Here is a 22115-nt window from a genome sequence, read left to right on the forward strand (position 1 = left end):
ATTGTGTAATCTATGAGCTAGTATTTTATTTCTAAGATTATGCGTCAACATAGTTCACTCTCAGTTGAATTAGTCCATTTGAATAAATTGTTCCAGAATGCTACCTCGCCAAACTAATTTTATGCAACGGCATAGATTGCATGCTTTTGATATATTTGAGAAAACAGTGGAGCTAACTGATCGTGGGGTTCCACTAAGCAGAAATATTTCCAGAACAAACACGACCAAGAGAAATAAGTATGTCTGCCTGATAAGGGACCTGTAACAAACTTGAAGAATGAGAGGCATCAAAGTGAAACTCATCATATTGGCGACAGGTATGGCCGTGCAGGCACTAATTAACCATCTGAAATTACTGGGGATTGGTTATGCATGGGCTGCTTTTGTTCAGAACACAGTCATCCTGGATACCTGTGGCAAAAATTTAGATTTTTTTCAGTATGAGTGATAATCATAAATATTTATATTACTATGAATAATAAGAAAACGGGGGAAAGAAAGGAATATCTACTAATATTCTGCTCACAGTAAGGTGGAAGCCTGCAGCTTTATTCTCTATACAGCAAGACCAACAAGACAATTTTCTGGAGCTCAATTATAAGTACACTGCATGGGAGTGTAGATTGCCCAGAACATTACGTCGTACATACACTGTATAAAAGTATAGACTGTCCTGAACATTAGTCTCCTCTGCTCTACTTGTCACTTCACTTCTGCTCCTTCTCTTGTCTGCTCCAGATCCTGAATGCTTCTGATGTGTGGCAGAATCAGTTCCTAATGTATTTCAAAGCCAGAAGCACCTATCCGTTCAGTGAAGCACATTACAATGTCCTTAGAGCCCTTCACTGCCTCTCCATTCCCTTCTGAAACTGTCACCAAATATTCCTTCTATCTCTGGACTCTTCAGCTCCAATTTGCTTCGCTAATTTCATCCCAAGACAAAGACAGATCATGATCTAGTGGTTAGAGCACGAGGTGTGGCAGGGGCTTGCTTGGTGTCTCTGTTTCCCGCGGAGGGGACTGATTCACCGCGCGGCCCTGGGTGAGTTACTTAGTCTCCATTGCCCCACGTGAACCTGAATCTTAATAATACCTACCTCACCAGGGGTTATGAGAATTCATTAATAAACTATCATTATCGGTCTTCATTATGCACCTGCGTGTAACCCAAAACAATCCCTCTTGTCCTAATTGAGCAGTAGAGTGTGTGTTTTTTCCCGTGGTTTTATTTTTTATGTGTGGGGAGGGACCATCGTGTGTTCTCTCCACTCCTGCTCAAGACAGCTATTAGGGCCAGACTGCTTTTCTGGGTAATTTGGCTTAGTGGAATTTTTTTAAGTCATACCGCAACCTAGATGTTGACACTGAGAAATTAAAATGATGATTATTAGGCTGGGTTCCCATCCATCGCAAAGTGAAAGGCTCATTTTTCTCTCTTCAAAACTGCCAGCTAGCTGGCCCCTTTGCTTCTCAAAGCAGGAAAGTTTTAAAGAACCGAGGAACATTACCCAAGCCACAGTGCAATAACTCTAATAAACTGCACCTGTGGATGACTCTCTGGTTTATTTATATACTGTATCACAGGTCATTAACAGAAAATAACCCACTGAGATACAACATTCTTGTTTACAGTGAGGTTCTGGTGGTGACAGCAGGAATATAAAACACAAAATCAACAGGGAACACTGAACTAATAAAAAGACAAGGGTCTATAAAGCATAGAAAAAAACAAAGCCAACTGTGCAGGCAAAAATAAAATAAAATAAACTTCCATCATAAAACAATCAAAAGCTACGGTATATTTATAGAGACAGGGGAACCCAAAGACCCACTGAGCTGGAATATTTATGGGTGTCAGATTGAAAGTCAGGAAATCTGTGTGCAGTTGGGAGTGAAAGCTTGATCAGTTGGAGATATCCTTAGAAAAACAGATTTGTTTCACCTTTTCTTTTTTTCTTTTTTTTTTTGGTTGTCCTTAGCAAACTTTCCAACCAATAAGCCTTCAGATATCTGAGTTATTAGGCTCTGGAATTAACGTTCCAAAAAGTTAATGTATGATGAGTTTAGAAAATGCTTGCTAGCATAAATTCTTATGCTAAAAAGTAAAATTTTGACCACATTATGACTATTATACCACTTCTCTACCTTGATATTGTTAACAGCAGAGTCTTTCTTTACAAGCAGTTGATCACTTCTGGTAGTATAATTTCAAGTGCTATTGAGGCCATTTACCTCAATAAAGCTTCCCTACTCCCAAATCATACATAGTATTTGAAATTCTATCATTTTCTATATAATGCCACCTCCCTCTACCGCTCATCTCTTAAGTGATAATATTTTTAAGATGAATAATGCAAAGTTCACAGCAAATGCTATTACAATAACTATTTAGGTGGTTCTGGAAGAAAAGGAGAAAATAAAGGAAGGAAGGGAGGGAGGGAGAATGGAGGAGAGTTGGACTCTAAAAAGCACAGGTTTTACTTCGCAGTTATCCTTGACTAGTTTAACCACAGCCCTTGCAATGCAGTTATAGCTGCAGTGATGCAAACAGCACATTAATTTAATCGAATTATCTAGAGAGTTGCTGCATAACAATTCTTAATCACCTTGATAACAGACCTGAAGTTAGTCTTGTTGCTTCCAGATTTCTATAGTTTTGCATCTTCAAGACAAGAACCTCGTTTTTAAACAAATATTTATTTTCTACTGCCTGCAAAACAAAAACAAATGGAAGGAATAAAATGGGCCCTGGTTCCTGGGAGCTCGTCATCTATGTAGAAGCTAAACTCCATGAAGGCAGAGACTCTATCTCCAGCACTTGGAATATGGTCAGGCACATGGTAAATGGTCAAGAAATATGCACGAGAGGAAGGAAGGGAAGAAGCAGAGATGAGAAATGACATGAGCGCTACAGAAATCTAAAGACAAAGAGAATGTCTGCACATAAAGAGTCTAGGTAAGTGTCACATATGATGGCTCAGTAAGTAATAGCTGTTCACTTTTTCCAATGGAAGCTGATGTTACTGAATATTTGTGTAGAATGTAGCAAACTTTCTGGTTTAACAAAAGAAGGTTGGGTTAGGATATATAAAGATTAACAAGGGAAAGCAATCAAAGTAGAGCAAAATCACCCGATCTTGGGAACCATGAGGCCAAAAATGCATAGTACTCTGTGTGGGTAAGTTTTGTTACTACCTGCAAAATGATCACAGATCAGCCATCTCCAATACTAGAAGTTTCTATAACATGCCACTTTTAAGATCTTCAGTTAATAAGAGCCACAGATACTGAAAATAGGCCAATCCTTATGAATTTATAAATTATTCACATGTGCCTCTGGATCCTAATTAAGCAAGAATGACCCCAGCTTTGTAGGATTAGAAGGGGTAGTTCATGCTGACTTGTCTTTTCTTCACAGTCAGTTTTGAAAATAACAAACCAGGACGGTGTCAATTTAAACAAAAAAGACTCAGAAACCTACTTCAGTGTACCAGGATGTAGATTCTGTGAGGGAGCTCACCAGTGGAAGCTGGGAAATTGCAAGAACCCAATGTATTTGAACAAATGGAGCAACCAGTTCAAATTGTTTTCCTTTACACAGGCAGAAACGGAAGCCCAGAGAACTCATGTGACTTGCTCGGTGTCACAGAGCTTATTTGTGGCAATGTTAGGCCAACTCTTCTGATTCTTGGCCCTGTATTTGATCTGTTTTCCTTTGTTTATTTTGGTTCATAGTGATTCCATTAAAGGAACTGGACCCACTAGCAGCTGCTCTCTAGATATTTTCTGATTTGAGTCTTTAGCCACGAGACATACATCTCTATCCTTGTTTCTAGTGAGAGATTGAACCGGCATCCATGTGCTTGTTTCTGAGGAGGAAATCATTTTGAGTTGAAACACAGCCAGACTGAGGAAGTCCTGCTGAGTCTGAAGGAAGTTCACTCATCCTTTGCAAATGCTCTGGAAGGAAGAAAAAATAATTCTTCTCTTTGCAGTTTTAGCTAGCAAATATTGGGCAACAATCCATTGGATTATTTCCTATGCACCTGTATGTAAATAATCCGAATGGAACTGATTAACATTTAAATGCTAAGTTACTGAAGTATCCAGGGGGAAATTGATTAGATTAACTTGATTTGGTGCCAATATGGTAAGTGCCTTAATGTTTTAAACAAATCGAGGCAGCAATCTGTGATGATTTTGAAACATTACATTTTTTAAGGTCCTCATTTTGAAATCTAGAAGAAAGTAACCAATTACAAACAGTTTGTTTTCCTTCTCCTTAGTGTCAAATAAATTTTTAGGCTTATTTTTATAGTCACGGCAATACTAGCCATGGGTCATCACTGTGTTCCTCTAGTGGGTTATTTCTAACCCAAATGGCTTTTTTTTCATCATTTGAAGAAACCAAATGCCTTTGGGGCTCAATGTGCTCAGAAAATATGTAAATGATGGCTTTTCCCTGTCAATCCAGGAGTGACAATTCAGTAAGCCCTTCATCCACATCATCTGCAGCATAATAGCATTTTAATTTAGAGTGAACCTTTTTGCTTAGCTCATATGTATCTTGTGCATTTTAAGAGAAACTATTTACAGAGAAGTACAAAAGTCCCTAGAGATGCAACATCTCATTTTCAATTCCGTTGGCAGGAATACTAATTACATTATCACATATTCAGCAGCATTCAGCAAAGTTATTTATTCATTCATCCTTAAGACCTGGGATGCGTACCAGGTCAGTTTCAATAGCAGTACCTTCAGAATCTCTGCTGATGGTCCACACAGATAATTAGGTATAGAGTTGTGGGAAAAATCTCACCCCAAAAAGCTCAGCCTGGGAGATTTGCCTGCTTCCTCGTTCTTTGAGTGAAAGAGGAAATCCAATAGTTGCTAGAAATGAAGAAACATTTATCACCCAACTCGCTCATCTCCACAGGTTCTGGTTTCTTAATTGAAGTTGGATTTTAGCTCTTAGAATAGCAAGTGAAATTGCTGACAATTAATACTGAAGTCAGGGTGAATGGTATTCTGAGAAGATTGTCCTCACTATGGTAAAAATATTCAGAATTTATGTATGGAACAATTTTGCTCCTCACATGACTTTGAAAGTGAAAATTTCCTGTTTAACACCACAGGCCTTTGAAAACTTTCATAATCATTCCTTAACAATGATTTATACTGCACACATCTTTAAGAATCTTGCTTCATTGAGATGTTGAAGACACTAGAAGAATGTAAATGTGTGTATTTTATTACAGGTGTCGGATTTTTTCTGGGAACGTTAACTCAAAGATGTAGAGAAAAAGAGTACCTGACCCAAAGACTAGACCTTGGAAGAAGATAGTTCTGTAACACGCAAACAACACGGCCCCCAAATTGTCCCAATTTGATCCCCCAAACTAATGGTAGCTTTGCTACCCCATGCCAGATCTGCAGGAGTGCAAAACTGCCTTCTGGTCCATCTACTCAAAAGGTGAAGAAAAGGAAGGATCTCATGGACCACAAAACAAATTCCTGGTGAGATTATTAGAGTTTGCTTTTGGATAAGGTTTGGATTTTCTATGTTTTTGTCCCAAGGGATTTTGTGAATGATTTTGGACTAGATGCAACATCTGGGCAAGATCCCATCCCATCCTGTGTCTGAGCACCCCTTCCCTTTATTATTGAAGATTCTGTCTTCAGTCCCTACCACAGGGCCTAAAGGAAATTCAGAAGAAGGAGAGGAGTTTCATTTTCAAGGTGTTGCTGCACATTCAATGTCAAAAAGCAACTGGAAGCCCAATTAGAAACCTAACTTTTTGCACATCTTTAATGTCACTTTCCCTTGAAATAGAAGATAAAAATGGGTAGGCAGAAGAAACCCCCTGGGAAATATTTCTAAAACCTAAATGCTACAGAAAATTGTAACATTACAAACCTATTCCTTAGAGATTTAAGATTCTTAATAAAGATTCCAGAATGCCAAAGATTTCTTGGTAGCAGCAGATGAGAATGGAAAGATTCCCCACCCCCCATTTTCTGAGTTCCTCAATGGTTATTTTCATTAATAGTGATTCTGGGGTCAAAATTTCAGCTTTCTTATTACAAGCAAAAAGGCCAAAGATAATTTGGCTTGGGCAAAGAATACAGTCAACCTATCCTTATAAATATTCCTAACTTTTATACTGGTTTTCTTTTCTGGCTTCCTTTAGTGCATTCCTCCATTGTAAATATAACAACTCACACAACACTGAGTATGAGATGAGTAAGCTATATTCTCTCAAGCTGCTGAAGACAGGAGGATATTTATGTAGTTATACAGAGGTTTCTCTTCTGGAAACAGAATCTCTTACCAATACTGCAGTGGGGCCAAAAACATAGTGCTGGAAAATGAAAGAGTATAAAACCTGTGTTAGAGAATGGCACAGGACAAAGCAAGTAGGCATGCCATTCCTGGGATAGTAGGGGCTGACAAGATTTGAAAACTTATGTAGAAGAAACAAAACATTCTTTTCATAAAATAATCAATAAATACTTGATATATAAAGTCAACTTTTAGTGACTGCAAATGGTTGCCTAAAATGTGCAAGTAGCGATAATGGTCAAAAATGGTGCCTGAGCAAAGACTCGTATGATGTAACATCTAGTATGGAGATGGACAAAGGAAGAGGAGAACTTAGACATGACAAAAACAGGACATGCCGGACTGAACTCACACTGAGTTCACTCACTTGAACAGAACTGCCTAATGGTACCTCCAATTCTTTAATGAGGAATGATTAAAAATAAATAAATACATCTTTTCGAATCTGCTGCATATGACTATGTTTGAGTTAACAATGAAACATTTATAGTACTTATTCTATGGTATGAATTAAGACATGCCGATGGATCATTTCTCTGTTTGAAACCCCACAGCTATCTGGATTGGCAGGGACCCCTGATTATTGCAGGGAAGGTTCTGGTGTTGCAATTACGCAAACAAGGAAAGTTCACTTTCCAGAGGGTCCTGTATTATATGTTTCTATTTATTTTATGATACCAGCCAGAGAGAATCATGTGAACCATGCAAGGCTGATCTTTTTAGCTGATAACTCTCCTTACAGAGTAATTCTACAGAAACGAATTCCAGCAGTAATTCTTTTGACCACGTACTTGTTTTTTGAATTATTTATTTTTAACATTGTCTAAGTTCATTTGAGACGGAACTATTTAGTGAAGGTATGGTGTGTATGTTTATGTGTGTCACTGTGTATGGATATGAGAGACAGAAATACCCTATTAATATCAGGCAATTGAGCTCTGTAGGTACCATTCCAGGAGAAGCTGAAGTAAGAAAATAGTACCCACATTTTGGATTTGGACTTTTTTTTTTACTATTTTGCCTTGGCAGTAGGTAAGCGAAAGAGGGGTTATATCTAATGTGACCTCTGGATTAAGTATTTTTCAATGGCATTCTTATATTTGCTTTAAGAAGTCATTCTGGAACATCATGGTTAAGTATGTGGAGTAGAGCATCATCAGGGTAGTTTCTTATATGGAATTTGGGCTCCCAAGTGAAATTTACCTTTGAGAATCTCTTCACTCACCTAGTATCATACCCTTTCTCTCAATAAGTCCAGCACAACCAATTTTTCTTCCACTAGAATAACAGATCTCTATTTCCTTGTCTGGGCATCAGACGAAGTCATTTACACTCACTTTTAAGGGCCCTGTTGGATAGGGATGTGCTCTTTAATCACAAGAAAGAAACATACTCACAACATGAAATGCTTGCATCAGGAAAGGGCTAAGGGGACTATGTTCTCATGACACACTCCCATGTGGACATTTCCACATCAAGTAGAATGCCGGGTGAGATATGGGTAATTATGAAATTGATTATTGTGTGTGCACGCACACACCCACACACGTGTCCATTGTCTTTAACTGAGCATGTAGAGTAAGTACGCTGTGTGAGTGCAACCCCAGCATAATGGATTCAGTTTGGTCACTTCAATGGTCAGACTTTTGTAGAAACTGTTGTCCAATTGAGTATTGGTTTCTGAACCACACAGACATTGCCTAATGTTTATTCAAACTTATCAAGCCTAGAATATTCTTTAAACTTCTTCTTATGGTAGCCCCCACTGTTCCACCTGCTGAGACTCAAACAAACACCAGTGTGTCTTAGGAATGTTTTTGTTGCTGCTGCAGTTAGATGTTTCCTCAGGGACCCTAGGAATAGCAACAACCTAGGAAACTCCATCAACGTTATAGCTACCTGCTTGAGCTTTGGTTAATCTTCTAGAACTTGGAGCTGAGGTACAGGGAGTGGGTGGTAACACACCTGAAAATTTAATTTGGAAGAGATCAGAACACTCTTTCTCAGACTTACCAGTAAAGCTCCTGGCTTGCCGCACCCTTCCAAACATGCCCAATCCTATTCAAAATAAGATCTGACATAGTGCTATGTTCATAGAACACTTTCTCACTGTTTCAGAGGTTCTCACTTAAAAAAAAAAAGATGCCGCCAGGCTTGAATCCACTTGAATTATCTAAAAACAATTACAGGAGCTTTTATCTAAGCAAATTTTTTTACGTGTCCATTAAATCTTACCATTAGTGGCCTTGATGGTAATGTAGTCTAAGCTAGAGCTTGTAAATAGGAAAGGGTTCATTGTCTAAACAGGCCCTCGTGGGGAAATTGTCCCTTCATAACTGATGACTGATAGAATTCAGTGAACTAGAGCTTAATATGAGTGTTCTGGCCTCTTTGTGGTATAATCTGATAGTGCGTATGTACTACAGGGCTCCTGACAGTTACGCTAAGCGATGTCACTCATTTATATTAAAAAATAACAATGGTAACTTTTCATTTTTACTTTTTCTGGATGGCTGCAAAACTAACAACCACATTTGCATTTGACCTGAACGATGATTACATAAAGAACAGTTTGTAAGACTCAATAACCTTTAGAAGTTAATAGACATTAAATGATGTGCAAACAAAGAATGAAGACTACAGATGCATTCCAGAAGGAATAATGCAGGAAGCAAGCACAAAATGGACAAGTTAATCTTGAGGAAGTACTGTTTCCCTCAGATAAAAAGAAGGATGAGGAAGTGGAGGAGTGGAGGGAGGAGACGGGATGAGTCGCTAGGGAAGGAGGAGGAGGAGGAAGAGAACGTGATTAGGCCTGTGTTTGAACGTGAGTTACATCGCACTGAGATTTTCCTGGGAAAAAAATGTAGACACTTTAGTATTTTTACATTTGGAAAAGAGAGATGAATAAGGGAACTGTGCTAATCTGAGGGAAACCATCTGAGCAAGCCATCTTGGTTTTCATACAAGCCATAGACAATTTGGTGAGGAGGACTATGCAGCCAGGTGGCGCTGGAACGAGATAACAATTCCAACTTCGCCTGATGTTCGGCCAGTAAGTCACTTTGCTGCTGCGTCTTTGTTTCCTCACTTATAAAATGTACCTCCATCTTCCTCACAGTTTGATTATGCCCAAAGTGGAGTGTGTAGAGCCAAGTAGTTTACAAATTGTTGTTTTTTTAGTAAATCACGTTTGATGGAATAGAAATGGATCCTGCTTCCTACTCCGCCACCGGTGAGAAGTTGGATCTGAGGCAATTTCTTACTTCCCTAGGCAGGTGGAGAGGAGGGGGCGCGTCAGACAAGATAATCCATGGGGCTTTTTCCAGTTCAGAGCCCTGATTATATAATACAGAAACTATAGGCCGGAATCTATTTCAACTATTTCTCACAGCAACTGATTCATTTCTCCAAAAAAAAATTCTAAAGAGGCTGTTGGCGGCCAGAAAGAGTTAATGTAGATTTTGAAACAGCCTAGTGACAGCCTGAGAATAGTGATATTTGGTTGACTATGACAAAGAATCTGATCTCCCCTTATTTGTAGTGCCAGAGTGGCATTGCATAAGCTGTCAAGCCCCAAGCACCAGAAGCCTATCACCAAATATTAATTTACCTGTTGTGTGCATCTAATAACTGACAGTTCTGAATCCCATATCATTTTTGGTGGCCTTCCCACTGACATGTTCTTTGATTAAGAAAATAGTCAGCCAGAAAGCCAGTGTGTCCCTAATGTGGCCACCTCCTTATTATGCTGGAATATTTTCCTCCAAATTAGATTTCCTGTCTTCATAGTGGCAGTTTACATGAATTTAATACATTACAAAATGTGCAGTCCCCTTGAGATTCTGTGATAGATTGTGGTATTCGGAACCCATATTTCCATGGGAAATAAAAGCCTAGGCCATGGCCAAATATTTTATCAGCTTAGCATTATCTTGAGATAATGGCACTATTAATGCTTGTCACCCCGGTCTGCGTTCCAGGGCTTCTGTTGACTCTTTTCTTGAATCTGGACAAGGTGATGAAGGTGTTAGAGCTATGAGTTCTACCAGCAATAACCAATCCAGATAGTAGCCTTTGTTCTGTGCTGTCTGCCATATAATCACGCACAGTGAGCCCCTCTGTTAGTTTCCCCTCACTGATACTGAATCTGACGACCAATTATGCTATATGGAAAGAGATTGCTATGTATTACAGCTTGGCTGTGATGGCTGGTGATACAGAATCAAGGGCTGCAGCAAGGCTGTGAGCTCCTATGGAATGGCTGGAAGAAGGGCAATAGCGAGAGTAAAGGCAAAATACATAACCCCTAACTCAGCAAAATGAAATCTAAATTCCTGGGGTCATCCAGTTACCAGCTAGGAAACATCAGAAGCTCCCAGATTACACAGAAGTGGGCAATGGGAAGTAAAGGTTTCATTGCCGTCCTCAGCTCCATTTAACTACACAGAGAATATAGCAAACGGAATCAGTAACTATAGAAACACATACACTTATGTTAACTCTTTTGCCTTCTTCGGTATCCATCTTCATTGTATTCTAGTTATTTGTGCAGGAGTTGAATTCCTACAGGTGGAAGGTTGTTTTTGATTTCCCAATTACACTAGTCTCTTTTCTTGTTTCACATTTTTCTAAGACGAGGCTGTGTCTGGGCAGAATACATTGCCCCCTAAGGATTCAGAAAGTGATATCTCGGTACACATTCTACTTTTCCCTGATGTACAAATTTTGGTGCCTTAATAGTCGCCAGTGAACCTCTGTCAGTAAGCGGTGCTCTATATAGTGACTAAAACCCAAAACTGACTTTTTTTGCAGCTAGTAATATTCCAGTCATCGTTCACAAGCAGTGGCCGCATACACATGGCAGTATTCAGGCACAACGAGAGTGTTCTATTACTCCGATTTAACAAAAAGCATGAAAGAGCTGAAATCAAAGTGCTGTTAGACTCATAAGCAATGACTTAGAGTTGGCTTTTATAATTTTCCAGGTGAAAGGTAAATTTAGGGCCAGTGTAAGTGCACTCTATAACTGCAGTGAGTCCAAATAATTTCTCTCATGTGTCCTGGGCAGTCTCACATGACTTCAACTAGAATCATCCTTCCATTTTCCGGAAAAAAAAATGCTCATAGATATTGTCAACCTTAATAGTTGTACAATTTGCATGAGTTTAAGAGAATTGCTTTACAGGAGGACAGCAAAATCGATACTGCCCTGTTCACAGTGAAAATTTCTTTGCTTGGAATTAGAAGCAAGGAAGGAGGAAGATACAGCAGTACTAAAACCTCATAGCAAACTATCGCTTATAGTACATATTGGAAATCTTGTGAAAGATTTTCTAGTTCACTTTATGAGTAACAGACGAGAACATGTCACGTTCTTCGATAACCATCTAGCTTATGATATGACACAGGTTGCTAGGTCAGTGACTTGGGGAGCAGAGATCTGCATGGAAGAAGTTTACTGAGGGGACCCGCCTAAGATAAACATAGGGGGTGGCATGGTAAAGAAAGTAGGATTAGGTAGAAGAAAAAGTTGACCTGTAATGTAGTCCTGCCTCAGCCATTCCTATTGAGAGCTCTTGAGTTGGAATGCCACTCACGGTAGTCCCAACAGGGACCCATCACCGGATATGGGTTGTTCCTGGGAAGAAGGCGTCCTCTTAGGTGAGCCCGCTGTCTTCAGCTGGGGACAAGTCCCACAGAAGAACACAGCTAATGCTCTCAACCATCCACACTCCCAGATCCTATGAGAATGAGTGCCTTAGTCCTGGAAGGGGAATCCAGACAGTATATCACAGCACACACTACAGGAACTGTGTATATGAGAAGAAGATAGTATAGTGGATTGGGGATCACATGGGCTTCAAATTCAGACAGGTCTAAATTCAGAGACAGTATTAGACAGTGATGAATTATTATCATCTTGGCCAAATTATTTAACCTCTAGAAGTTTCTGCTTCTTTAGCTGAAACCTGGAAAATAAGAATATCTTCCTTATATAATATATATAAAATATGTGTGTATATGTGTGTGTGTATGTATATGCACTGTGCCTGCAACATTAGATACACAGTAAATGTTTGCTCTACGCTTCTCCCCACTTCTTCCAAACAAGAAAACTTAGTTGGCTAACTATTTCCTGAGCATCCACTACCCTCTCACCATTAGGCTAGCAATGTCAGAGGATAAAAATAAGTATCAGACATGGTCCCTGCCCTAAGAGTGCTTACCACCTAGTTAGAACAAATCAGACTAGCATACATAAAATAGTTGCAAAGAGTAACAAAGTTACTGACTAACGTATTAAATGTATGGTTATAGGAGAAGATCAAGGACAGCTAGACTAATCCAGAAATAAATAACGAATGAAAATGCTTCACTAAAGAAATCATTCTTGAGCTGAACTTTAAAGGATAGGTTACATTTACATGCTTGGCAGAAGCAAAGGATTCTAAATGAGGCAAGTCTTACTGAAAACGGATGAGAAAGAGCAGAGCTTTCTTGGACTTGAGTGTCGTTGCATATACAGAACTCCGCAATTTTGAATAGCCATCCATAAACTGTCACCCCTGAAGTTCAGCTTAATTCCTCTAGAGATGCTGTAAATCTGTCTCTCTTTAACCTATTAAAACAACATTGGGCTAGTGAAAACTGAGACTTCGTGTGAGAAAGAGAAGCCAATGTTTGTTTTTTATGGTCACACATTGATCCTTGGCTTCTGTTGACCTTCATAATATACCCTACTCCCCCATCAAATAAGTCACTCGTCCACTGAAACGGGCTTATGCAACTACTAAAATACTTAGCCTTAGGCTGAATTGTATTAGCATGAATTGTGTGCAGGTAAGTGCTCTATCTATGTCCTCTATGTTTCGTACTGATCTGCTACTGTCCATACATGAAGAGCAGGGACATGTCTTGTATTTTTTTATTTTTGTATTCCAAGCATCTAGCACAAAATGATTAATTGGGATGAGATAAAATGAATTTGATGACCATGAATAGATTAGCCTAATCAGAACATGTTGGAAAGTAAAGGATAAAAGATCAGTTGACAAAATTAGGAAAAGCCTTGGGAAGTAGGTAGAGTAGCTTATATTCAAAGCAATAGTGATTGTGATTTTGGATCAGAAGAGCTACATAATCAAATTTTTTAATATGAAATAGTCTAATAGCATGTTATGAGATAGAGGAGACAGCCAGAAGCAGTAGGAGAAAACTGAGATAATTTCATTAGTAATTGGATGAAGAAGTGTAATAAAGCAAAGACACCTCCTAGCTGAGCAATCACAACATAAGGAAATTCAGAAGTCATAGACACAAACCTGAGCACTGAAATCAGTAGAATAACTGTGCTCTCCAAGGATAAGAATTAAAAGAGGAAAACTCAAAACTAAGAACTAAGCCTTGGGGAATGCTCACAACTGGTCAAACAGGCAGGAAGAAAGATCCGATACTGTGTGGAAACAAAAAAGAAAGGAGTGGTTCCACATGGGTAGAGGCAGCCATGCACACCAAGTATTACCAAAAGGTCTAAGGTAGTCCAAAAGCCACTGGACTTACTAAGAAGGAAATTCTAGACGTCCTTTGAGAAAACTGTGTTTCAGGTTAGCAATGGATTAGAATGTGGGTTGCTAAAGGCTGAGTGAAGGACCAGGGGGGAAAGATATGGAGGTGATGTACATTTATTATGATGGTTAATTTTATGTGTCAACTTGGCTATAGTACCCAGTTATTTGGTCAGACACTTGTCTACATGCTGCTGTAGATGTTTTCAATGTTATGAATGTTTAAATCAGTAGATTTTGAAGAAAGCAGATTGTCTTCTTTAATGTGAATGAGCCTTGTCTAATCAGTCAAAAGCCCTAAAAGAAAAGACTGAGGTCCCTTAAGGAAGAATTCTGTCCCCAGTCTGTCTTTAGACTCTAGACTGAAACATTACAAGCATTAACTATGTGAGAAATTTTTAAATGAAAAAGAGGAAAGAGAAAAACAGTGAGCAGAAAATCAAAACACTGTTTCCGAGGTAAAGAAGACACATTTGAGAGCAACATGACTTCCAACTGCACGTTGCAACTACACATTGTTGCCTAGACCCCCGTCAGCAATTAAGAACCAAAAATGACTTCATCCAATGAGACCAGATTGTCCATTAATCCATCCAAAACAAGGACCATATTCAGATCAGTTCAGACGAACGTTTGGGACCACTCTCACCACAGGGCTTTTGTGACTAATTCTTTAAACAAAATGGGTACACCTAGAGCTGTCATCTTTCACTCTCTGTCATCCATCACACCTCTAAGATCAGGAACAAGACAAAGATGCCCACTCTTGCCACTTATATTCAATATAGTATTGGAAGCCCAAGACAAAACAATTAGGCAAGTAAAAGAAATAAAAAGCATTCAAATTGAAAGGAAGGAAAAAGAAGGAAGAAGTAATACTGTATCTATTTGCACATGGCATGGTATTATATATAGAAAACCCTAAAGACACCACCAAAAGACTGTTAAATCTAATAAATGAATTCAGTACAGTTTAAGGAACAAAATCAATACGCAGAAACCTGTTGCATTTCTATACACTAATAATGAACCATCAGAAAGGGAAATTAAGAAAACAATCCCATATACAATTGTATAAAAAATACCTAGGAATAAATTTAACCAAAGAGGTGAAAGATCTGTACACTGAAAACTATAAAACACTGACAAAACACATTGAAGATGACACCAAAAAATGGAAAGATATTCTGTGCTCATGGATTGGAAGAATTCATAGTTAAAATGTCCATACTACCCAAAGCAATCAGCAGATTCAGTGTAATCCCTATCAAAAATCCAGTGCCATTTTTCACAGAAATAAAGCAACCTTAAAATTTGTATGGAACCCCAAAAGTCCCTGAATAATCAAAGCAATCTTAAGAAAGAGGAACAAAACTAGAGGTATCACGATCCAAGATTTCAAGATGAAATACAAATATGTAGCAATCAAAGCAGCATGGTACTGGCACAAAAACAGACACATAGATCAATGAAACAGAAAAGAGAGCCCAGAAATAAGCCCACACTCATATGGTCAATCTACAACAAAGGAGACAAAAATATACAATGGGGAAAAGACAGTCTTTTTAATAATGGTTTTGGGAAAACTGGACAGCCACATGCAAAAAAATGAAACTGGACCACTATCTTACACTAAATACACTAAAATTCACTCAAAATTTAGTCTAAAGAAAGACTTGAATGTAAGACCTGAAACTATAAAACTCTTAGAAGAAAACATAGGCAGTAAGCTCCTTGATATTGGTTTTAGTGATGATTTTTAAAATTTGACACACAGGAAAAGGCAAAGGCAACGAAAGCAAGAACAGACATCAGACTAAAAAGTTTCTGAACAGCATAGGAAACTCTCAACAAAATGAAAGGGCAACCTGATCAATGGAAAAAAAATATTTGTAAATCATATATCTGATAAGAAGTTAATATCCAAAATGTATAAAGAACTCATGCAACTCAATAACATAAAACGATCGGATTAAAAAATGGTCAGAGGACCTCAATAGACATTTTTCCAAAGAAGACACACACATAGCCAATAGGTACATGAAAAGACCTTCAACATGACTGATCATCAGGTAAATGCAAATCAAAACCACAATGAGATATCACCTCATACCTGTTAGAGTGGCTATTATTGAAAAGAAAAGAAATAATTGTTGGCAAAGATGTGGGAAAAAAAATCCTGTGCACTCTTGGTGGGAATGTAGATTGATACAGCCACTATGGAAAACAGTATGGAGGCTCCTCAAAAAACTAAAAAAAAAAAAAAAAAAATCAAATTCCAATATGATCCAGCGATTCCACATTTGGGTATCTGGAGACAATGAAAACACTAACTTGAAAAGATACAGACATCCCCATGTTCATTGCTTCATTATTTACAATAGCCAAGACATGGAACATCCCAAGTGACTATCCTTGAATGAATGGATAAAGAAGAGGTCACACACACACATAAATATTATTCAGCCATAAAAAAAAGAACAAAACTTTGTCATTTGCAACAACATGGATGGACTTGAAGGCATTGTGCTAAGTGAAATCAGTCAGACAGAGAAAGAAAAATAATATTTAATTTCACTTATATGTGGAACCTTAAAATAAAAGCTCATAGGATTGGTAGTTGCCAGAGCAGAGTGGTGAGGGATGGGCAAAATGTATAAAGGAAGTCAAAAGGTACAAACTTCCAGTTATTAAATAAATAAGTCATGGGGATATAATGTGCAGTATGGCAACTATAGTTAATAATACTGTATTGCATATTTGAAAGTTGCTAAGAGAATAAATCTTAAAAGTTTATAAGAAAAAATTCTTAACTATGTATAGTGATGGATGTTAAGTAGAGTTAGTGATCATTTCACAATATATACAAATTTTAAATCATTATGTTGTAAACCTGAAACTAAAACAATGTTGTATGTCAACTTTAGCTCAATTTTTTTAATGTTCATGTATTTATTTTTGAGAGAGAGAGAGAACAAGAGGGGCAGGGGCAGAGAGAGAAAGGGAGACACAGAATCTGAAGGAGGCTCCAGGCTCTGAACTGTCAGTGTGGAGCCCAACACAAGGCTCAAACTCACAAACCATGAGATCGTGACTTGAGCTGAAGTCGGATGCTTAACCAACTGAGCCACCCAGGTGCTTCTTACCTCAACTTTTTTAAAGGACCAAAATTGATTTCAGTGAAGTAGATTATGCCTAAATCCATCCAAGACAAAGGCCACATCCAGATCAGTCCAGCCCAAGGCTATGGATCACTCTCACCATGGTGCTTCTGTGACTGATTCTTTAGACAAAGCCTATACAGCGAAATCTACCATGTTTCACTCCCTGTCATCCACTGTCATTCCTAGAGTGTAGTGCCATCTTGTTGTGTACTCAATTTCTGTATTCTTATCTTCCACCGTGCTATCTGACATTACATACTGTTACTCAAATCATGTTCAGATTAGGCATCATTGCTATGTAGTCCTGAGTACCTTATACTTTCTGCATTTTAACAGCTATTATGCTATGCTGTTATTGCATTTTGCTTATATGTACATATATATGTATACATATATATACATACATACACATGTACATATGTACATATATGTATATACATACATATATACATAGATACATATATATGTATCTATATATATATATATCTCACCAGATTTTAAACTCCATGAGACCAGAGATAGCATTAGCAGCACCCGAATAAGCACTGAGCAGATGTTTATGATGGAATAAATGAATGAATGAATGAATGAGTAAAGTCTTAATACAGAAATCAATACTCATGAGTCAAGTTCTAACAGGAAAAAGATTACACTCATATCAGGAAAACTCGAGGACAACTTTGGTTTGTTTTTACAAAAGAATGAATCACAATGGTGTAGACAGGACATGGAAAATTACAAAGGGACAATGCAGGAATCGGGGAGTCTCAAGGGAAGATTCATTGCCACTGTGAGGCTCAAAGCAAAAGTAAAGAAGAGGTTAGTAGAATCTGGAAAGAAAGAGACTTAGAGGCAGAACAGGTCAACCTGTATGTAGTAGTGATTATTAATTAATGGACACAGCCAGTTGGAGACTACCTCCCAGAGGAGGAACCAGAGGAATAAATATCTTGATCTCTTTCTCCACCTCCCTCTGATATTTTCTTGGGGCTCTCCATTGGCTGGAAAGGCCAGAAGGCCTAAGAACCTCCTATTCACAGCCCTTACAGGTCAACTCATGAGGCAGTTAGCAAGATAGGAAAAAGTCAAGAATGGAGCTAGAGGGAAATGAGATATCCATGCAGCCTAACATTTACAATTGAGATCTGGATCTTTCCAACCATGTCTTCTAATATTCAGCTCATTGAATGTAATCTCCCAAAATTGTTTCCTCGTGTATCTTGCTAGAAATACCTCTACCTTTCTCCCCACAAATAAATGGATTAATCTTTAAAGGCCTTACCTTCAAATGCGGTCACGTTGTGAATTAGAGCTTCAACATATAAATTTGGAGGGAGGTGTCCAATTCAGTCAATAACATACATAATCTCATTTAATTTTCACAATCCGTGAGAGATATCTACATTTTACAGAAGATTAGAATTCACTTTATTTTTCTTTGTCCTTATAGATAAGACATCATAGAATCAGAATTTAAACTTCAATCTGTCTTATTCCAAAACCTATTTTTTTTAACCACTCCCCACTATTGCTATGAGTTGTGTGGCTATCCTATGAGGCTCCTGTATGGGAAGGGGCCATGTCCTACTTAGTTTTCAACTGCAGCACTTACATAGTGTCTGCTCTATAAGAAACATTCCATAATGTTCCTAGAATTAAATATGAATGATGCAGACAAAACAAACAAAACAGGCTTATAGTTTCAAAGCACATTTATCAACCATAAATAATAGAAAAATACAAAATATAAAACAAGGGAAAAGCAGGCCAAAGCTCAGTACAAGAAACAGTCATTTCTTTCCCTAGATATGCAATAGGTTTACTTTGATCCACTTCTCTCAGCTGGATTCAAGTTAATATTTCTTTTCTACTCACTATTTTGCTAAGAGCTATGAGATCAGCTTCTTTTTTTTTTTTTCTTTTTTTTTTTTTTTGAGTTTGAAACAGCTAGTTTTCTTTTCCTGGAACAGTCTTCTCCTGAAGCAAAAACCTCTCTTTTGGAGCAAAGCCTCCTTCCTGGGGTTCTTTGTTCTGCCAGTGCTGAGCACCTTTGAGCTTCCCTCTGGAGCAGGTCTGGAACCAGTACCTATCCCTTCTTTTGAACAGCCGAGCCAGTTGTCTCTCATCTTGATTGCCTTTGCTATGCGAGAAGCCTGTGCAGTCGTGTGCATCTGTCTCAGCTCATTTCAATAATCCCTCTATACAGCAAAAGCTGGTTGAATACCTAGGAATGTTGACTTTTTTACAGATGAAATTATTTTGATTTAGAACTAATATCTTACTAAAAAGCGAATCACTTTACTATAAGCAAGTTGACTTCACAAGCAATGACGATTTAAGAATGAGATTCAGTGATAAGTAGAGAATGAACCCAATGGTCATAACCTATTAAGATGTGGAAAGGATTTGAGACATCTTCAGACCAACTGCCTATCTAATTAAGAAAGCCCAATATAACAAACTGGGAGTTAGGTGACCAGAATGAAAACCTTGCATATTATGAAAGAAAAGCCTGGTTCTGTTCTGTGTTAGCTCTGTCACCAGAGCCGCCTTGAATTAAACCAAATTCCACTTCTTTTGAAATTGGATTATTTATTATTTTACGTGTCGTCCTTGCCCAAGAACCACGCTAATCTTCTCTGTAGCATTCCAATATTCGTACACGTGCTGCCAAAGTGAACACTCTTCATTACCTTAAATAATACTTCCTGACCCTGTGTTCAATTCACAGACCCTATGGTAGGTGCTAGAATTTCTTCTACTCATTCATCTACCAAAATAATATGCAATAATAACTCCCCCTGCTTGTCTATATTGTCCATTGAGACTTCCAAAAACTGAAGTTGCATCAGAAGAAGGCAGAGAGTCCATCAGTGAGAAAGGGGAATAACTTTCACAGGATGGAAATAGAAAGCCATAGAATAGCACATTGAAAAGGGACAGGAAGAGAGAAGACATTTGGGTGTAGGTGGTCATGGCTTGGGTTGGGTGTGAACCACAGTATGGGGGAAGGGGGTGGTAATAGGCAGATGCAATAAACAAAATAAATTTTCTCAAAAGGTACAGATAAACTACAAAAGTAGAATACAGGTCGGAATGGAAGGCAAAATAAATCCCTACTTAATTGTAGATCTTGAAATAGAAACATTTGATAACTCTTCTCTACCTCTCTTTTTCACACAATAACCATATTCCATTTGGTCTGTAGGGCTACATCTACAGAACTCCCTGTCGCTTGCTCCTCCCTTCAACTCACCCAAGCAGCACATTCTGTGGATACTGGTGGCATCTCAAAGTAGCAGGACCAGAAGAGTGGATACAATATGCCATACTGCCTGCTGGCCCCACCAAGACTGCCTTTTCCCATGATCATATGGCTTTGTTCCATCTATTCAGTTATCATCCCTGCCCCCTTTCATAACAGAATTCGATACAAAAAGAAAAAAAAATACAAAACTAGTGTTTCAAAACCAAAGTCATTATTTTGGGTGAAATTTGTATCCTAGATACTGGATCATCCCCCACTAACATGAAAATATACTGGAGTACTGCCAGTCTTTCCCATTATCTACAGTTCTGTTATAGTCTATCTTTATCTATTGACTGTTTAAAACAAAATCTCCTAACTCTATTGCCCTCATCTAGAAATTCAAACACCTGTAAACGTATTAAAAATATGCCCATGTGTCTATTGTCCTTTCTCCAATTTCTTAATCCACATTTTCCTCTCAACCTACTCCATTCAAACCATTCTGATGAGCCATTTTCACTGAGGTTGCAAATGACACAGATGAATGCTCCTTGATTTTCTTTAATTTATATTTAATTCCTTTTAAATGTAATAAATACTACTGCTATAACATTTAAAAATGAACAGAGGATATAAAATGAACTTCCCTCCCTACCTGTAACGCTAGCACTCAGTTCTCCCCGTAAATTGCTAGTTTATAGGTATACATCTAGAGATATTTAATATGCATACAAGCATTTCTTTTTAAATTTTTTTCAAGCGGTAGCATGCAGTCTTCTGCTCATTTTTTTTTTCATTTACCATATCTTGGATATCATCCCATATCAACACATAAAACTTCCTATCCTTCTTTGCCTCTCATTGTGTGCGTTTACATTTTTTTATTTAATTGTTCCCTACCGATGGACATTTTGGTGTTTTTAATCTTTCATTTACAAATGATGCTACAATAAATAACTACACATATCTCATTTCATCCATAGTGGAGTTTACAGGATAATTTTTTTAAGTAGGCTCTATGCCCCATATGGAGCCCAGCACGGGGCTTGAACTCACAACTCTACGATCAAGACCTGAGTTGAGATCAAGAGTTAAACGCTTACCCAACTAAGCCATGAGTCACCCCACAGGATAAATTTTTGAATGGGATTTTTAAGTCAAAGAATACGTGTATTTTTAAATCTTTGCTATATATTACTAAATTGCCTTTTATGTAAGTTATAATTTATAGTTTCCCAACAGAGTTATCAATGCAGTGGTTTATTAGAGCTGTACACTTATTTACTTACATAGCTCCTTTCAAAATACTATATGAATAGTGATTTAGTATATAGAATGATTTTCTGCTATCCCATTTCCTCTGTCTTTAACCTTTAATTTTAGCAAATTAAAAAAATCTTCCTTAGCATTAAGCTTTTAACTATTAAATGACTTTATACTTCTGTTACCAGATTTATCAGTTCTAAGTGTATATTTTGATCCATTATTATAAAAGACAAAGAAACAACCAAACTTATTCTTTCTTTCTTATACACACTCCCCTTTTCTTCCTAACTTTTTTTAGTTACATGATTTATTGTCAAGATTTACAAAAGTTGTATTATATTCTATAACCATAACTTACACAATGGTTTGCACATTAGTCCTAAAATCTGAATACTTAGTCTTCCAATGGCAAACCCTGCAATCAGAGCCTTACGGTTCTAGTGTCTTAGTCCTACACTCCTAATATTCTTCACTAACCTTTCTGTTTAGCTTGTCTATTCATCTCTTACCAACCTCTAATAGTA

At 37.8% G+C, this 22115-nt stretch overlaps 1 non-coding gene across 1 annotated transcript; it reads right to left on the reverse strand.

The window, feature by feature from the left end:
- Positions 1-19652: 19652 nt before the first annotated feature.
- Positions 19653-19758, reverse strand: LOC128773171 (U6 spliceosomal RNA). Its single transcript, XR_008417452.1, has one exon. It is a non-coding gene; the product is annotated as a U6 spliceosomal RNA (small nuclear RNA).
- Positions 19759-22115: the final 2357 nt, after the last annotated feature.

Source organism: Panthera pardus, unplaced genomic scaffold (assembly GCF_024362965.1).
Source record: "Panthera pardus isolate Hobbes unplaced genomic scaffold, ASM2436296v1 HiC_scaffold_24, whole genome shotgun sequence".
NCBI classification, from domain to species: Eukaryota; Metazoa; Chordata; class Mammalia; order Carnivora; family Felidae; genus Panthera; species Panthera pardus.